Source organism: Brassica rapa, chromosome A08 (assembly GCF_000309985.2).
Source record: "Brassica rapa cultivar Chiifu-401-42 chromosome A08, CAAS_Brap_v3.01, whole genome shotgun sequence".
NCBI classification, from domain to species: Eukaryota; Viridiplantae; Streptophyta; class Magnoliopsida; order Brassicales; family Brassicaceae; genus Brassica; species Brassica rapa.
In genome coordinates, this window is record NC_024802.2 from 4,578,118 (window position 1) to 4,599,280 (window position 21,163).

The 21,163-nt window shown below is 32.2% G+C and overlaps 1 protein-coding gene across 4 annotated transcripts in view; it reads left to right on the top strand.

The window, feature by feature from the left end:
- LOC103833097 overlaps positions 1 to 21,163 on the top strand; it is a 1,138,500-nt gene that overhangs the window by 444,027 nt on the left and 673,310 nt on the right. The window lies entirely within an intron of this gene.

Genomic DNA, 21,163 nt, shown 5'->3' on the forward strand with positions numbered 1-21,163 from the left:
TGCAGAATAATGATAAGCAGAATAATGTGCTGAAGTATTCAGCAAAGAAGAAAGTTGGAGGTTGTAGACTATACAATGAGAGTTTGAGTTCAAGCAGTTATGGAGAAGGCAAAGTGGTTAGCAAAATGGTTAGTTAGATGTAAGGCATAAGTAAATTGTGATGCCAGAGTAACACTGCAGAATCATGGTGCATGACTTTAAGAGGAATTCATTTTAAGGAGAGAATAATGTAATACCGCTGACCTTGAGTAGGAAATCAACGACAAGTGAACAATTGAGGAATGATCAACATTGGGAGAAAAATACTACTAGAGGAGAAGAATGAAGACTCGGTCGAAAAATATTTACTATGAAACGACTGGAAGTCTATTTGGTCAAGATGAGGACCTGAAGACGTAGTATGGTTAAGTTCGAGCATGTAAGGATATTCAAAATCACCAAAATCAAGTAAGATTCAATCCAAACCAATATTATTGTTTAAAAGAAGACTTTTAGTCAAGCCAGAATCCAATTGGCTTGAGTAAATTGGGAGTTGTTTGATAACGAGCGATATAGAATAGAATGGGCCAGGTAAAGGAATGAAGGTAAATCAAAGACATCAGGTCCAGAGGGAAATCATTAAGGGTCATCGTGATAGAGAAATTAAATAGGAATGGTCGAAGAAGAATTATGACTGGACAAGCAGAATGAGAAATGTTCAATGGAAGTTAACTATAATGGTCAAAGTACATAGGAAGTCTATAGAAATGTATAGGAGAAATATTTCTTTCATATGAAGCATGTAAATGTAAACCAAAGGAGTTTTTTGTTTGAATAAAATTTAACATTCATTCAAAAAAAAAAGAAATGAGTATGGATATCAACCTATACAAATTTCCCAATGTAAAATAAGGATGGTGTGTAGGAACCAGATTTTGGTTGATATGGGTGAAATTGGCTTATCGGATGAGTTGATGGCCAAATGAAAATGTGCAATCGTGTTCTAAAGAATAAAGAATTGTTTTACACAATAATTGGCTGAAGGAAGTAAGTCAACACAAGTGTAGAAAACTTCAACTATAGTCAATGGTTCAGATTGAGCGACAAATCCATTCTAACCAGGATAGTATGTGGAATATAATAAGGATTATTAAGGTTTGATAAATGAAGAGGACAAGGTGTAAGTATAGCTTGGAAATTAAAATTATTTTGGTTTACCTAATGGGAAGCATATGTGATATAAAACATAATGATTAAGTAGAAGTTTTCCACTAAGTAACACACAAATTTTATGGCTAAATTACATCCTGTATACACTCTTTTGTTAGTGTGGAGCCATAGTGAAGGTAGGGAAATGCATAAGAGATTTGGTGGAAACATGTCATGCAAGGTTACGAATAAGTGAAACCACATTCTACACTTTTGGGAATCTACAACGAACTAGGAGAGGAAGCCTAGAGTCTACTTCAACACTTGTCTTTAGCATGATTGGTTCAAAGGCTTTAAATGGGGTTAGGTGGAAAAGTTACTTACCATGCAAGTTATTTAACCAAACTTTATGCACTTAACTTACTAGAGTTGCTGAGTCTGAGATCATAATATAAAGCAAAATGATGTTGTCCATACTCATGTCCGTTACTGAATGATTTGAGAGTATTCAGTGAAAACACCTCGTCAGATACATGTCAAAGGGTATCCATGAAAACTATGGTTATAAATAGAACTTTAAGGATGAACATTTTATACCATTCCACTCTCTAATGTCTTCTCTCCTTCGTTCTTAGAGTTTCCCTTCCGGATATTTAGGAAAAAAACGCTTAAAATGTGAGAGAGTATAAGCTGTCATGTTAAGAGGCTAAGCATGGCTGATCCTTAGTTTAGGAGCCTTATTTAGTGTGCTTTCAATAACCCTCATAACCTATATTTTGTGAAAGCTAGGTTTGAGGCCTGTAGTAGTGTGTGAAAGCCTTTGTATGTTGTCTTTTAAGCCTTGACTATAAATTCGGACGTCGAAGACTCAGTTTTATCACCTCTCCCCTTATTTCTTCAGTTAATTCGCGAACAATATCTACTAGGATAACACCTATGTTCCACAATTTCGCGAAGAGTCGGAATAGTAGCACCGGGGGAAGGTGGGGGGGGGGGGGGGGGGGGGGCAGGGGGGACAGAATCTTTTCTGTTGACGTTAGTGATGCTTCCAAAGTCCTCCGAGAGGAGACTTGTGTTCCTGTCGACTCTCAAACAACTAGTAACCGCGTCAATGCTGTTATTCGTAAGGAGATTCTATCAACCAAAATTCATGGCGCGGAACTTTTAAGTATGGCAGGTTCTAACAAACAAAATCTACCGCCAAAAAGGCCAAGACCGAGGGTTGCCGACTTGCGTTCGAGCTCATCGAGCTAGGTTCTAGGAGTAAACCCTTCCACTGGTGGTTCACCCATGCCAAAGGCTTCCCGATCTCTGAGGATCCATACAATGTCGCCCACCTGATAGGGCACTTCAAACCGGCAGGGTAAGTTCCGTCTCTTTTTAATATGCCGAGCATGTACGTAAATATGACGGTCGTGCATGCTGAAGTATGAGAAACTATCTTACAGACTCATTGTTGCTTTTTATCTTTCCAAAAGAATTCAGTTTCAAGCTATGGAGGCGAATAAAAAATCGCTGCAATGTTAGACCAGTATTTGAGGGAAATCTCCTGCGCTGCCGAGCATAATGAGGTCAAAAAGGTTGTTAGGAAGCTGATCCTCAGTTTGAAAGTAGCTTAGGAAAAAAGAGTGTGCTAACATGGTTCAATTGGCATCTGTAGAAAATCTAGGGGAACAAGACAGCTCTCGAGGCCCAACTTCTGGTGGTTGGAAATAAAAGGAAGGCTAATCCCGAGAGGGTTTCTAAAATGGAGGCACGTATTGAGGGTTGAACGACAAAAAACGCCATAGGTTTGCGCCCAGCCTTTAACGAGGCCAAGATGATTCTTGCCACCAGCTACTTGAACTTGTTCAGCTCCTTAAAGGAGATATGGGAGAAGAGAAATCTTAAATTAGATTGCAAAGTTCGTCTTCAACAAAACGTTTTCCAACATCGATCTCACCAAAGAAATTATGTGAAATTATCTGCTGCTATCAGACAAGTTCTTTCACATTTGAGAAAAATAAATCGAGCTTGGGTCTGAGCGGGATATCTCTGTAGTGTCAGATCTTTCTATTGGGAAGCTCGATCTTCCTGAGGAGTTTTCTCTTGAAGATTCTTTGCTGAAGGTGCCTTTCGGAGTTGAAAAATTTGGAAGCAACCTCGGTTCATCGGTTCCTTGGAGATGGTGCTACAGGTAGAAATCGATGATTAATTCAGAGAGCAAGGCAGGCCCGTCCCTACATCAAAGCAGGTGAAGCAATGGCTTTAGGCCACATATTAGAAAAATAAAATATATGCCACATTTTTCAAAATTAAACGTAGCTCTAATGGTTACATAGAAGAAGTTAATGATCTTCTTTCCTATGGTTCGAGCTAGGCCATAACTCATTTTGCTATAATTGTTTTGCTAACTTACTATAAAGGCCAAACTACTTTTTACATGCTTTAAGCCTCAAAAAATTTTGGGATGGCACTAGAGCAAGGGCAGGCTCGGGCGGCTGAGGCACGATGAAGGCGGCCACGTTTTTTAATGAATAAATGCATTTAGCCATTATATACTGAATTTATGTTTTGTTGAATTTTTTATTTATATTAATCATTTGTTTCGTTTGGGGATCTGCCCTGACTCGTTACTATCTTTATCTGAGATCATCATAGTAAAAGGTCGCTTATTATCCTCATTTGAAGTGTTCCATTAATCAAGTATGATATGTACATTCGGGTATTTAATTTATGTAGTTAATACTATTTTGATAAGAGGTTGATGCTTAACAAACATTGTTTGACGTGGTCTATATTAAGCACGATGTTTATATCTTAGTTTAGCATTTTAGTTGATACTATCCTGATATAAGGTCAAAGTTGGTTTTGATAGAAAGCTATTTGACATGCTTATCGCAATTTTATGAGATTGAATACATAGGTAGGCTTGATCAGGGTCCCGGTTTAGTAGAAAATCGTGTTGTTTTGTAGAAGAATATTTTGTGAATAGGGAAATTTTATTAAATTTCAAGTTATTATCAAGATGTCGACATTGTTATTGAACGTCTTTCGTCTAGTAGATGATATCACTCACATTATCCTATGAGTAGCTTTACTTTCTCAAATAAGAGATTCAGTTGTAGTACTTAGGGATTGAATCCACGTGGAGCGTAGGCACACAATGAACACAAATGCAGTCAATGATTAAGCTAGACAAATAGATTATACAGCCGTAAACAAGTAAAGCAGTTTGATTGATTGGGTTGTTGTAAGCAAAATGAAAAAATAGCTAGATCTAAGGTTTCAGGCAATCAAGATTATAGAGATATAGATGCTAAGGGTATGTGAATGACAATCCTATAATTGGATGTCTAATACCAAGATATCCAGCTTTCACATGCGAGTCTTATCGTTACCTAGTCCAGTATTTCAGCTGTCGCATGTCAACACAGTTTGAGTGTCGATCGATGTGATGATATGAGCGTCGATCGACACTGCCTTAGGCAAGTGTTATCGATCTAATTGATTTGTTCACTAGTCTTACTAAATCAGCTTTCACTTATTTCTAGAATCCTTGCTTAAAAGAATTTATTTTGGTGCATAACTATCGTCGTAGTTGTCCACGATCCTAAGTTCAGGGTTCTAGTTAGCTACTTTAGAATACAAGCATTAGTAACAATTCTAACGAAAGATATATTATGAATTCACCCTAGCATTTCTATAGTTTTGGCTAATCTATCAAATCCTAATTAGTCCCTAAACCTAGCAGGGGATCTACTCAAACATGATTGTCGTCACAGAAAATCATAGAATTAATATATGCCAAGAATAAATAGAAATCAATAATTAAACCCAAGGAATTCCAAGAGGACTCTGAAGGAGTTCCTCTTTTCTCTCCTAACCTAAAATATATAAATAAAATAAAGTAAAGAAAGCGTATTCCTCAACAATGGCTTAGTAAACACATAAATAGGATTTTAGGTTGGCCAGTGGCATTCTGATAATATGTGGTGACTTTTGGGCCCAAGTCGGTCATTAAATAGGCTCGGCCCTTCTTCTGGCATCAGTGTTGAGCGACACCAAGGTCATGTTGTCGATCGACACTCCTTCTTATCTTTGACAGCTTCCTCTAGCAAGGTAGACGTACCACTCTTCAATAGAATGAGCATAACGTCTTCTATAGGATGCTGATTGACCTCAAACCGGTGGAATTGGAAATCTAACTCAAAGCTCTATTATGTGTCAAAATATGTGCTCAATATCACCGTTTAAAGGACTCCATCCATAGCTAAAATTTTGACGCATATGTGCAGTTATGCACCTTAAAAAGCTCTATATTCACCAAAGTATATGGACCTAGAAATTCTCTAAAACAGACTCTAAAAACATATAATAGACTCAATAAAGAAAATATACAGTAGTCTTAATGTGGTAAAATCCATGGTATATCAGTGACGTGAAACCCCTCCTGGAATCGACACTTGAAGGTTGGAAAATGGATAGGCTTTAAAATCGAATACTCGATCAAAGGAAGGTGGAACGAAGGGTCACGCAAAGGTTGCAGAATGCCTTTGATTTACCCGCTTCTAAGCCCGAGGATATGCCGCACCAAAAGACCTATGAGGATTTGTTGCTCGGGTTCACACACCTCGTAACAGAAATACGATGTTCATACGAACAAAGTATTTAACAATATAAAAGATGATTTTATTTAAAAAGGTTGAATAATCTGAAATGAAACATACAATGGATTTAAATAGGAAACAAATAAGGCTTGCATGTCTACCTTGGAAACAACACAAGGCTTGTATGACAACCTTGGAAATATATTAAAACATAAAAGAAAAGACTTAAATAAAGTAGGTGGTGGTTGATACAATGGTGGTTGCCGCATTCTCTTCATAAATTTCTACCAGACTTCTTCTTCACTCTTCTTAGCCCATTATCCTGATCAAACACGAGCCCAAATCCTCATTTAAAAGCCCAAATTTTCAGCATACAACCCATAAGCCCAGCCGTCATTTGATTTGTTAATGCTGTTGATTCGGGTTACATCAAAACGTCTCAGGTGAGAAGAAAGGTTTCACAACCTCCGGTTTATTGTTGAGGTAGTCGTGAATTTGATCCATAAGGGGCTCTTATAGCCCGAGGCCGTCACCTATGCAAATAGAGAATGTAGTCTGATATTATCTTCACACAAGGTGGCAATTTGTCATATGTCTTTTTCTCTTCAGCAGTCAATAGACCGTTGAAATCAATAAGTGGAAGAGGAGGTGGTAGCGTGAGAGACGGTGAAGCCAGAGGCTTGGGTGTCTCGATCATAAGGTTATATGGATGTGATGAAGAACCGGATGAACTCATGGGTATTTTGTATGTAGATGACGACTCTCCATTCTCAAAGGCATATAGGGGTAGTGAGTTGATTATCAAGGAGAATGTTAAGACACATTAAAGGTAAGGCTTTTTCAGGTGTTTTTGATTTTTTTTTTGTTTTTGGGAATTATCAAATGGGAATTAGAATGTTAAGAAGTGAATGTGGTTGAGCTTGAGCTGCTTACGTATCCTCGTCGAGGAATCGAGCGAATTTGATAATATTTTGTTTGTAAATTAGGGAAGAAAGAATTTGTGGACAGCAATATCTTTAGAACAGCAATGATGTAATCAGGCTCAAGTTGATGAAAATGGATTATATACTAAAATCAAAAGGATTTACAAGTGTTGATGAACACAAATAAGACTAAACTAGTGAAGAACAAGGTACAAAACGAGGTCGGGCTGTTTAGAGAATGAGAGATCGAGGCCGATGTATATGTGTGTGTAAGCCAGAATGTGCATGCGTAAATATCCCTTTTGGTCCGCCTTCCTTCTCCTTTTATACTCTTGTTTGTTCCGACATATTCTCCTCAATTTTTTGTTGCGATCCCAACAATCGTGGGGCAGTAGATTTAGCGATTGTTGGGAACTCGCAAAACATAATTATTTTGACCAAGTATTATCATTTTTCTGCGGCCTTGACAACTATCGGCTTGCAAGTCTGTTTAGTTTGAAATCGAGGCCGAGCTCTTATCATCTCGCTCCTTCATGCGTCGCTCCAAATGAATTCGGGATCCGGGTCCAACATTATATAAATATGGTAAATGATTTCTCTAACTGGTTTCACTTTCACCCCTTATTTTAGTTGTAATTGAGATCTGACATTAAAGCTAAAGTTCACTATGAAAAGGGCTCCAATGCTTAGAGAATATAAAAAAAAATCATCACAACTCACACATATTGATATGCCGACATAGTGTGACTGATAAAAATCAACTGAGGAACAATAGAGTTTCACTTACGTAATTATTTTTTTTTTAAAAGAGAAAGAAATGGGAATAGGTTTTTGTGAAAAGTATAAAATAAAGAAGCCAACAAGATGGTTCCCAGATTTGGGTATCCCACTTAGCTCTGTTGGAATCCTAATTCGAGAGCACCACCTCCTCTAACTACTAGTCAATTCTCCCATGCCCCTCTCTTCTCTCCTTTTTATTATATCCTTCCCAAAACAATGAAAGGGAATAATTATGGCCAACACACGTGTTTTGCTAATTGCTACCTAAAAAATTCGATATTTGTATCTTAAAACTTAACTCTACAAAGGAAAATGTATATAATGGACCATATTTATTTTTGAATCTTACTTTTATACGTTATTTAAATATGAGATATCATAAATGTTTTGTATATAGGTTTTCTAATCCAACATTCACACCTAAAAGTCAATGTATTGTATTAGGTTTTGTGTCCTATTATGTGAAATTAAGGAGCAAAATAGCATAATTTCCACTCTAATCGCATTTTGTAAATACGTATCTTTATGAATGTTGTCTATTTATTAAGACGGAATTTAAGTTGACATTAAAGGGAATGTAAGACAACAACATAATCAATCACTTCTACACAAAGCAGAGAATTAGAATAAGAACAATTATTGACACAAAAATATGTGAGATATCACATCTTACATATAAGAGCCATCGTATCGTATCCTCAGTACACATGTATCGAAAAATAGACATGTCAAATCTGCATATCTCTGTCTAGAGATCATATTCCCTTAGAGTATATAAAACCCCCCATTTATAAATATCCTTGATCTTTTGTCCTTTGAGTTTTTTTACTTGGATTTTTTTATTTACTGGATCTTTCAATCGGTTGCCAAACGTTCAACTAATCCAGAAGCGAAAACAACGATAATTACACATAATTATTTTTTTGTGAAAATACAATCAGCTTCAGAGATTTTTACTTAAATCTGTTTTGTTGCAACTGCTCCAGCAACTAGTAGTGACCAGTGCCGTGCGAAGAGTTTTAGGGACATTAGACAAGTTTTAAAAATAAACTTATTTACAACTGTAATAAAAACAATTTCTAATATGATATATTATTTTCACCAAATACACAAGTCTAATACTGTAAAAAAATAAGTTTATTACGTAAATATGTTATATTATGTCATATAGGAAAAAAATACATGAATTCGGAAAGTGAGTTAATTAATTTTCGTAGGAATGTTTTTTTCTTAAATAAGTCTAAACCACTAGACTAAAAATTATTATAAATTTTGGGACCTTAAAAACAGTCATATTAATCGAGGGCCTGAGGCGAATATTTTTTTTAATACACTATAGGCACACCTCTGGTAGTGACGACATTTCCACTGACCTTTTCAAACAGCATCATAGAAGTTGCGTGTCTTTACCTCACTATGACTATGAGACATCACTTCAAGCGAAGCCTCTGGTAATAACAGAGTTAATCATATCTTAAGAATCAATCATAGTGCTCAGGTCCGGCAGTTCCATTTGGCGCCTAAAGTCCAAAAGCTATAAACCTATCTATCAAAAACTAATGTGGGTAAATATATAGGAATTGAGAGTGCACTTCGTACGTTATAAGTGATGGTTCAAACTACTAAACAACTATCAATTTTAACAAATTTATTGTCCCTAAAATACATAAGATATTCTGGTGCCTAAAGCAACCGCTTTACCCACTTTAATCCAGGGAAGGCCCTTGATAAAGGATCCTCATCCTTGGCCTAGCTTTGCGACAGAATTGGAAAGGATAAAGACGCTGCTGATTTGCTTTTCGGATTTCAACATCATTCATGTTTCACGAGCGCGCAATCAGTTTTCAGAATTTTTAGCTAAGACTGTTAAATCCTTCCATAGGATGTTACATTTTATTAGTTGTTCTATTCCGGTTTGGTTACCCAGTCCACCTCAAGCTTGAGTAATATAATGGTCGTTTGACGTCTAAAAAAAGAAAAAAAAAATTCAGGGAAGGCCCTGATAGTGTTTTCTCTTTTAGTAACCAACTTTTATTCCAATTTTTTAAGTTTATGAACGAAATTCTATGGCTGCGTTCAATTGAAAGTATATACACAAACGCTTGTGATTAGTATATAACCATAGTATTCTATAAATCACCTCAAATATGAGTAATTAAATAACTTTTTGTCGTAAAAAATCCATATTGTTGTATAAGTATATATATATATATATGTATAACTTTTGGACATAAATAAAGGGACTGATAGTTTGAATGGATTAGTAGGGGTGTAAATAAGGTGGCGGCAGTGTTATGAAAACATTCAATACCGTTTAATGTTCTTTTATGCTTTCACTTCTATACTCAAGATGTACGTAGTAACTAATGTTTTACATTAAAACTCTTAATCCTCACAGTAGTATTAATGAAAACTAGATTTTGACCCGCGCTTTCAAAGCGCGGATTTATTTTTGTTTTTTTTTCAATTGACAAATATTTAGTAAATGTCACATTTTGATATATTTGTGTTTTATTTTATAAAGGACTTAAAAATTTTATCTTTATTTATCGTATTTCATTTTAAATGACTATTTATATTTAAAAAATTAAACTTTATTTTTTTAATGAATTAAATTGGTATAACTCTGATAAATTAATTTTATTATGGGGTTAATATTTTAATTAAAAAATTATATAATTTTAATAAAGATTTATACTTTTCAATAAAAAATTCAATTATTTTTATGAATGCTTAAATTATAATAAGAAAAGAAAAAAATAATAATTAAGAATAGTTGAAAAAAAAATTATTTGAACTTGGACTCAATGGCCCAAAGGAAAAAAAAAAGTGAGGATTGAATCTGATTTTTTAATAGGCCCAAATGGCCCAAGAGATATTTAATGTGGGCTGGATCCAAAAATAATGATCCAATATAGATTTGTTATTAATACTACTTAATTGCCCTTAATGAAACATGCAATGTTAGTAAAAGAAATGGCAGGCTAAAGTAATTATGACAATAGGATCCTGCTTTAATAGTATAGATTTAACTAAGACAAAAAAAAATTGCCAACGACCAATGACAAGTAGCCTAAGAGGTTTTAATTGTGCAGGTGGGTACATCATTCCCATAGTTAAAACAAATTTATTACTTCATTTTATCAAAAAATAGATTTTTTTAATTATAAATACATTAATTACTTCAACCCAAAAATGAGGATCAAAACAATAACTTCCGGTACACTGGAGAAACAACTTGTTGTAGGTTACAGATTCAGAAACTAGATCTACAAACATAAATCATAAGAAAAGATTTGATCCTCGAAAAAAAAAGACTAATGAGGCAAGCCTCCTAACCTCCGGTCACCGGCGACTTTGAGGGGAAGCCAAAGAAGCATTAGCTTCTAGCCTTCCATATTATTAATAAATATCGGCCCTGATTTCATTAACATGTCACATTGCATTTGTGTAGGGGGCTAGGTTCAAACCATGGTGGCAGCCTATTTTTTATATTTTTGCTTCCAGCCTTCTGAAAGTCAAGACCGGTGCTGTGAATAAGTTAGGGTTTCCGATTCCAATCCTAGATCCGCCACCATATGCCTTCCGAGTCACCATCAGAGTCGTCTCCGCAGCTAAAGATGTCGACTTCATGACAAAGACTCAACTCCATCCTAGGTGAACGCAAAATATATTTGAGAGAGAAAGTTGAGCCGTGCGTGAAATCTACTAGTGATATTCAATGACAGATATTATTTCAATAATAAAAAAATAGATAGTTTATATAATATTAGTGAAATCTTTTTATATAGACAACACCATTCATATATATTACATGATGTGAATTCAATCTTTGGGGACTATGGGCTTCAGTCCGGAACATCCTATTATTCAAATATATATATATATATATATATGTGTGTATATATATATAAGTAATAGACTATAAACAAAATATAATTTATGTAATGCAAGTGAAAGTTTGAATTTCTGGATTTATACACATTATACTCAGGCCCGGTCCAGAGAAATTAAAGACTGGAAGCAAAAAAAAATTGTGGGTCTATAATTTAATAATTTTTATAAAAAAACCGCTCAGAGTGATTTGAATTTTTCATATCAACGAGTATCAGTTTCTAGTTAAACCACCAGAAGTATTGGAGATTTTGTTAAATTTAGGGCTGAAATTTTAGTTATTTTATCTAGGGTTGGAAGCTGGTGCTTGTCCAGCTTGTACCCAGGGCTGGTACTGATTATACTATTGTATAAAGAACTGTTACATACAACTACCGTCATCTTTAGTGGTACCCCCTGTTCTAAAACGCGGGCAAATCGGCCGTTGAATCAACGCTTAAACGTTATTCGGCTGTGCACCGTGGCGGATTGGACCAATTCGTCCTAAAACTCGGATTTTTCAAAATAAAATAAAATTTAACAACATTTTAAGGTTAGAATCATAGTTATGGTTGAAATCCCATTACAATTGAACAAAACCATAAGAAAAGAGGTTGAAATCGTGGTGAATCGTGAAAAAATGGTGAGATTCAAAATTTAGGGTTTGCAGGTCGAAATTGGAGAATATGAAGTAGAGGATATTTGTGTAATTACATACTCATTAAAGACAAAACTGAAAAAAATAAAGCAAAACAACCATATTGGTGATCAAACCCGCAACCCCCAAATCTTGGTCAAGCGCACTAACCACTAGACTACGTTACACTCATTGCTTTCTTTTACGAATACTAATATATATATATATATATATATATATATATATATATATATATATATAAACCCTTATAATTAATCTCTGATATTAATCTCCGATTTTTTCTCAACTCGCTAGGTTCGGACCGACCGTTCGCGTTACGCGTAGCGCATTCCCGAACAAGGGTGGTACCGAATGTCTGAATCTATAATTTTATTTTATTTTTATCGATGTTGATCGTAATTAAACATCCATGAAATAAGAAAAATTGTATGGATCCTAAATTAAATTAACGTTCAATACCACAATGATGTGTTCTTTAAAATATTTTTTATTCAGGAAAAATTGCCAATCACAAAAGTATTGAAATCGGCTGAAAGATCACTAGATTGTCAAAATACATTTTTAGGTTACGAAACGATAATTGCTAAAATCGTAAAAGAAACTTTATTGCTGGTTTCGTCTATTAGAAATATCTTTTAAATTTACGATCTATCAATCATTTTTATATGAAAGTAAATCAGCTATAATTTTTTTCATTTTTACGCTGTCTTCTTTTACTCGTTAAGCCGATTTTTTTCTTCGTTATCGGGCACTAAATATATCAGACTAATTTTTGTCATTTGGTAAACTTGGAGTAGATAACGAAATCCACCTACAGTAGAGCATATCTGCAAATCTAGCGAATTTTGATTGTCGTATTCTTATCGGGGAGTAATATATACTCCCTCTGTTTTTTAAAGATGAATGTTCTAAGATTTTCACACTTATTAAGAAACCATATTAAAACTTAGTTATTAATGCATAGTTTTTTGTAACTTTATATTTCTTATATTTTTAAACCAATAGGATTAAAAGAAATGTAATTAATATTTTTGAAACACACAATTTTTCATTATTAGTTGACAAAATATGCTTTGAAAACATAAAAAATACATCTTTTGGAAACAAAATATTTTCCTAGAACATCCATCTTTAAAAAACAGAGGGAGTATATCAATAATAACTAATAAGTGACTAAAACTGTAAAAAGCAAAATAATATAAATCAATTTAAAATTCGTCCAACAAGACAATGATTAAACCCCTTTAGCATAGACAGTATGGAATCCACTCCTCTCACCACCAAACGTTGTCTTCTATTACTCTTTTGCTTAACCTAAAATAATATAGTTGCCGAATCAAAAATATCTCTCTGAATATTTTTTTTAAAGTAGAATTATTTTGCAGTTAGGCTTCTGCTTTAATTCTAGACACAGTTCTCCTATTCACGTTTTCACTCAAATATAAAAAGATAAATTTAGATTATTTTTTATTTGTGAAATCATATCCTTTCTTTATATGGTTTGAAAAAGATTATATAGGAAAATCAAAGTTGGAATAATAAACGAAAGTTCTTATGAGAATGAAAAGGAAATTAATTGCGTCACGGAGGAGCACTAAAAAGCATTCGGTGATCAATGTGTCAAAAGCCCACTTCTTTTATACAAATTATAAAGAGGAAAATAACAACAAACACACACTCTCACAAATTACAATAAAATATTTGAGGGTATTTGCATGATTGTTTAGCGAGAGATCCACTTGAACTCAACACTTCCCCTCTCTGTCTTCTTTCGCCCTCTTGTTAAAGTTTTTATTATATTCCTTCCTTTTAAGCATATTATAGAATAAAAGTGTGACTAATTCCGAAATAGAGTATAATTATAATATTTTCTTCCTCAAGCAAAATATATTCCTATATATTAAAAGAGAAGTCACTTTAGTGAGTTCTGGTAACGTGTCGCTCATAGGTGAAGTTTCAAAAAAATTGTTATAATTTGATTGGTCGATTGTTTTTAATTTTTATTTATTTAAATTAGATTTAAAAATTTATGGTAAGTCTAAAAAAATTTAACATCACTTGCCATATAATCTAAAGAATATTACAAATAACAATTTATGGCAACTAAATCTCGAAATTATAAAAAGATTAATAATGTTATATTTATTACTTTTAATATTTATAAACTATAAAATATAATGAACGAATTTTTATATAAGATAATTATAATAGTTTTATACTATACTTGATGAATTATATTCGAATATAATTATATAATAACTATTTTAAATATTACAAAATCCAAACATTTTTATTAATATGATTTTTAAATTATTTATCGTTGTTTACGGAATAAATTTATCAGAATTTTAAAATTATTTATAAAAATATAAATCCTACTATATATTAATTGAGAAGTCACATAAGTGATTTTTTATTACGTGTTGATCATAAATGAACTCTTCAAATTGTTATAATTTGATTGACCGGTGATTTTTAATTTCATTTATTATAATTATATCAAAAAGGAAAGTATAATTCAATTACCACTTTCCAAATAATCTACATAATATTAGAAATAATTATTTATGGTAACTAATTGTTGAAACTATGAAAGAGTAATAATGCGATCAATTTTTTTATATATTTATAAATTACATAAAATAATAAACAAAAGTGTTTATTTGAATTGATATAATTATGTTATATTCGTATAGAAAGAATTATATTGTATATAAACTATCATAATAACTATTAATGTCTAATAATTCAGTGCATGCTTTATAAATCATTAATAAAATTATAAATACATTTATAAAAATCAGACCTTTTAAATTATTATAAGAGATTCTAAGTCATTTATAGAAGCTTATACATTAATTTATAAAATGTATTTTGAAAATTTATCCTCCTATTACAATATTTTGAATTGTTTTTCATTTTAATGGTAAAATTCCTCAACTATGTTTACTTAGTGTAGAAACCCCTAAACTAAAGATTTACTGGTAGTAATAGTAATTATGATCTATCAGAGTAATTTATTAAATGAAGTTAGTTTAGGGAGATTTTCATTAAATACTTAGTTTGGAGATTTTTTTACCCAAAACAAACTTAGTTGGAGGGTTTTAACGTTAAAATTCCTTATTCTTTCCTTATTATATATTATTTAAATCCTTATAGTGGTATTTGTTTTATCAAAAACCAGCTATAATCAACTGACGAGATATCTTCTTTCCTAATATCATGCATTTAATATTTAAATATATATATAGCAAGATTTTAGTTACCAAAATTATGTATATATTATAACCATAATATCTTTAAAAAAATTTTATAAGATATTCTATCTCATAGCTTCTCTTGAAAACTAGGTTATTTAGAAACTTAAACTAATTTGCTATATAAATATCACACCACCCCCATTAGTTTCACGCATCTATCTTTTAAGTTTTCATATGTTTTTGATCGTTATAATTTAAATTCTACTTTTGTGATCTTGCACATGTGTATGATAGTCAATAAGTAACTCATAGACGGGAACACCATTACTGGTAATTTTATGTGAGATTCTTCTTCTCCGTTTATTTTTGTTCTCTTCCTCTCCATGTTGTATCTCTATCTATATTTTTGCATCAGTAGTGATTCAACTGACAAAAAGAGATGACTCTGTTTATCCAGGAACTGATCATCCATTTCAAAAAAAGATAATTCTTTTTTTTTAGAAAGTTAAATCGCTAATCAAGTGCAATTTATTTAATGTGCGTGATCCTCTTCGGTACGTCTGAGAGCCAAAGGTAATCTCAAAGATTTTTAAAAACTTTGAAACTCATTGACGTTGTCCTATCAATTATGTAATTTGTTATCTTTTGGGATTGTTTACATCTTTAAATATTTTTGTTTTAATTACCTCTTTTCTGACTCAAGGCTTAGAGAAGGAAACCGTAAATCATCTCTGCTGTTACAATGAGACCAATGATAATAACTCTCAGGTAATTCAAATATCTCTTTTATATTTCATGGTTGCTTTTTTTATTGGGATTATGCGTGAAATATTTGTTTTTTCTCAATTATATTTTTTTCTGATGTTTTAAGATTAGTGTTAAATGTGATCGTTTTCTAAACGTTCTAATGTATTCTTTGTTCATATGAACATAGTATAAATATCAATATGTAACATCGAATCTTTCATATTAACTATATATATGTAACATAAGTATTATATAGCTGTAAATATAATATCAACTAGGTTAAGACCCGCGCCTTGCGCGAAATGAACATTATATATATAAATTATTTTATATATTATATGTTTATAACATATTATGAAATAATAAATATCTATTGAATAATTAAAAATTTATTATCTACTACTTATATAATTAAATTGGTGCGAACATATAAATAAATTTTATAAATCGAAAAAATATTTTTTCTATTTGATATGATATATAATTGAATTTAAATGATAGTAACATATATATAGTATATTTTAATATTAATATTTATTAGATGATGCTTTTTGCTCATATTTTTTTTTATCATTTGTATCTGTTATAGTAAAAAGTCTAAATTAGTGATAACAAAATTTTCACTGTGGATTAATTAATGGTTTAAGTAATTTATAATATTTTAAAAAATTAAGTTTTCAATATTTTTTCAAATTTTTTATCAAAAAAATGTTCAAAGTAAATTTCAAAATTAAGATTTTTATGTATTTTTATATGGGATATAATTTAATTTAAAATGATACATATATTTATATATCTTTTATTTTTGATACTTATTAAATGAGACTTTCAACTTATATTATTTTTTAATTATTTGTATCATGTCATAACAAAAGTTTTAAATGATAGATCATAAAATTTGAATGTGAAACTTTTAACAGTTTTAGTAATTTATACTCGTTTTAAAAAATTAAATTATAATATATCAGTAATTTTTTTTTATTTTTATTATATGGTTACTATGATTGTTTAATTATTTTAATAGCTTAAAATTAAACAAATATAATTATAATACACACTTATTTTTATCAAATCTTTATTATTCAAAATTATTAAGTGTCATATATACTTTAGCCACATTAGGCAATTTCGTAATTTTTTTTAAGGAAATAATGAAGCACATTAATAATGTATTTATTGTGGTTTAATAAAAAGCTTATTATATATTTAGATGGACCAACTTATTTCTCTAAGGATTCTAAGAATCATTCTAGTGATGACATGTGGCTACAAAAAAATGTTGTAATGCTTTTCAAATAATATATAGGGGATTTAATATTAATGTTAATGCCCGCACATGCGTGCATGCGTGCGGGCGGTCCACCTAGTTATAATTATTGATGAAACTAAGGCAGAATCCGGTGACTTAAATTAAGGTTTACTCCTAGTCCCTAACTTATTAATTGTTTATATACAGTATATATTCGTATAAGCAAGTTGTTATTATAATCATTTAATTGTAGCATAAACATATTTTAAACTGTAATTCTAGAATAAATTGAGGATCCTAGTTCGCAAGAGACGATATATATAGTTGTAGCCAAAATACATGTATAAGTGTTGGTGTTTCGTGTTTCAAGGGATAGAAAGGATCCATCGGAATTAGTTCTATATGCGGAAATTGAATGGCATGTCTGGTTTAATACAAATGAAATGGTACCTCCCAATTTACAGAAGTATAGTAGCTAGGAACCCCAAGACATAAGCTTGGATAATATATATATGGTGGATGGTTCATAAAATTCGACAATACAATTCAATGGTTGTGGTTGAGTTTAGAAGAATGACATGGAAAAAATTCAACTTATGGGAACGCAAAATATAAGAAGGCGAACGACTAATTTACATTTTGAAGTGGAAGCACTGTGACGGGTAATGGAGAGAATGCTACAATATTTGTCATGTCAGAGCATTAAGACAGATTGTAAGGATTTGATCACGATGATAAAGGAGTCTCAAGCTTGGCCAAGTCTTGCAACTGAGTTGGAGGCGATAAAGACATTGAAGATATGCTTCCCGGAGTTCAAGATATCTCATATTCCAAGAGCACAAAATGGAATTTCGGACTCTTTAGGTAAGATTGCGAGATTATTTCATAGAGAACTTTGTTACATTGGTTGTTCTATTTCGATCTGGTTATCCAGACCACCTCAAGTTTGAGTAATAGAATAGCCGTTCGTTGTTGAAAAAATATTGGATAAGGGAATCTCTTCTTTTGTCTATTTATTTTGGAAAATATTTTATGTACGAATTGGACCTGCTAGTAAACAGACATGAATACGCAGTTTGCGTCGAGATATTTGATATTCAATCTATCAAGAAACTTACCTGGATATATTAGTGTTAGCCATACTGGTTGCTTCTAAACTTTGCTAGAAACAAAAAAAAATCCATATCAAAAGTTTTAATAGTACATAAATAATATATACAAACTTTGAAATCTATCTCATCAGTTGGTTTTGAGTAAGTCAAACAAAGGGTGGATGAAAGAACTCGAGTGATATACTATGGATTTTACCAATTTTTATGCCATAGTATATATCTTATTTATAGTCTTTATGTTAAGTTTGGAGTCTATTCTAGTGTATTTACAGGTTTAGGTACGTTCTGGAACATTATGGACTTTATGCAGCTAAATGGAGCTTAAATGGAGCCAAACCCGTAACTGTGCAAAGAAAGAGGCAGCAGAGTCGATACCTAGAGGAAATGTCGGTCGACACACATCCTTGGTGTCGATCGACACCCGATGCAAGAAGCTTTGCGGGCCAAGATCAAGAATTGAGCCCATAAGTCTACACAATTTAAAAGAATACCCCTGACGAGTTTTGACCTAGAATATATAAGTTGTGCCATTGTTTGGGCAAAAACAATACATACTAAGATTTTATAGTTTTCTAAGCTTAAGGTTTTGGAGAGAAGATCCAAGAACTCATTCAGAGTCTTGTATTGGAACTCCGGTTTTCTTATCTCTATCTAATTATGCAATTCATTAAGTTTATCTTTATGTCTTGTTTGATTATATCTCAGTTACCTGGTTATAATTAGGGTTTATATGGTCATGAAGAATTAATAGTGATATTAAAACTGCTAAGTTGATAAATTGACATCCTTCACAGAGTTAGTATTAATTGCTTGCATTCTAGAGTAGCTAACTAGAATCGTGATTTAGGAGTTGTCAACTACGAGACTAGGCTCATACCTAATAGCAATTCTGTTGAGCTAAGTTGTTAGATACGAGCTGTAGCTAGCTGGTCTAGCCGATTTAGTTAACTTATCGATCAAAGCTTAAAGCTTGTTTCTAAGAGTATTGATCGACACCCTATAAGTGCATCGATAGACACCGGTTCCGTGTGATACCCGAGAACATGGACATAGAATTACAACACGTAGAATCGCAGCAAGAGTTGGACAATCTTATATTAGTATTCGAGTTCTAGGATTGATTATCACATACAATTAGCAACTATATCATAATTTGGATTACCTTACCTGAAAGTCTAGCTTTTATCTTCTCTGTAAACACACATCTCATCTATCTTATTTACTGCTTATTTAATATTTATTTTCTTAATATTTATTTGTCTAGCTTGATCCTATTATTCATCTAATCTATTGTGTGCCCCTGCTCCCTGTGGATTCGATCATGTTGGAGACGAAGGGCCGGTTTATGGGGCGGTCACCGAGGAACCTTTGGTTATCAATCAGTTCTGTTCAAACCTTCTGCTCCTATCCTTTGATGATAATTCAGCTGCTCATGTCGAAAAGCCTTCGACTGCTAATGATGAAGCAGAAGAATAGATTGTATGCGGCCTTTTTAATGTTGTTTGTTATTTTTAATTTTGAATATTTTAAATACCTCAGAACACTTTAATCTAAGAACATATATGGGAAGGCTTTTTTATCTATGGGTTCTTTATATCTTCACTTGTTTTTCTTTATCATTTCATTTCTTTATTGTGTGAGGAGTATTATCTTTTATTAATTTTTACAAGACTTTGTTTGAATTTGACTACTGAAACTATTTATACTAGCTTAAAAACTCGAACATGGTCAACCCGACAAACCCGTGTTTGACCCAAAAACAAATGAATAAGCAATCTCGGTATCGACCGCGGACGGGCTCGGGGACGTGGTCCGCGGTCGAGCACAAATCGATCCAAGCTATCTGCCTGGAATCTGCGGACAGCTCTCGTCCTTGTAAAAATTCGACCACACTGCCCGCATTCCACGGACTGCCTTCGTCTGCCGTACGTGTCTGCGGTTCGTCCAATCTCTACTTTCACTTCTTTTGACTCAAGATGGCTCCAAACACCTCCAAAAACTCTAAAAGGATACTCCACCACCTAGAAAGGATATATGCATGGAAATGCAACTAATGGTGCCTAAATGCTAATCTAAATGATCAATATGCATACTAAGACAAAAGGATACTCCAACATTTACGCAACTATTAAAACGAATTAAATATGCTTAAAAAATCGAAGACTTGTGATTAGTTTAAAATTATTGTCGACATTTAATTTTTTTAAACGAAAAAAGGCAATGGCAGAGACTTGTAAATAACTTGAAAAGGCAAGGGCAGAATCCTATTAGGTATTCTGCTTTAATAGTATAAATACATCATTAATAATTTGAAACAATAAATTAAATTTTTGCATGCAAACTGTAAAATTGTTGTATTTGAAAATATTATATTTAACTTAGTAATATAGTAAATATTAAAATTATATACCACTAATCATGTAAATTACATATTTATATGAACAAAAATTAAAATAATCACCCGAAGGAGATAATTACAAATATTTGTGTGTACTCTATTGTTATGCACACACAATCAGCCTACCACCTACTACTTCTGATATATATACATAGAGAAAACTATGTGATATATCAACTTTAATATAATGCAAACACGTGTTACGCATTGAAAGGAATAATACAAATAACTACGCGCATTTATATATACATCGTTCTTTAAATAAAATAGCTTAAATTTCTTAATTCTGAAGTCATTTAAAGAAAAAGGACAGATACAAAAAAAATTCCAAAATGAATTCTCATAACGATATGCTGACATGCATATGTAAAAGTAAAATATGTAAGACACATATTTCTCTGTTACTTATTCATATCTCTAACTGTAGTGCATTAAAATATTCCAAAAGATACGTAGACGTATTATTGAGTGAACAAAATAATGAGTGTATCTTTTAATCCAACTTT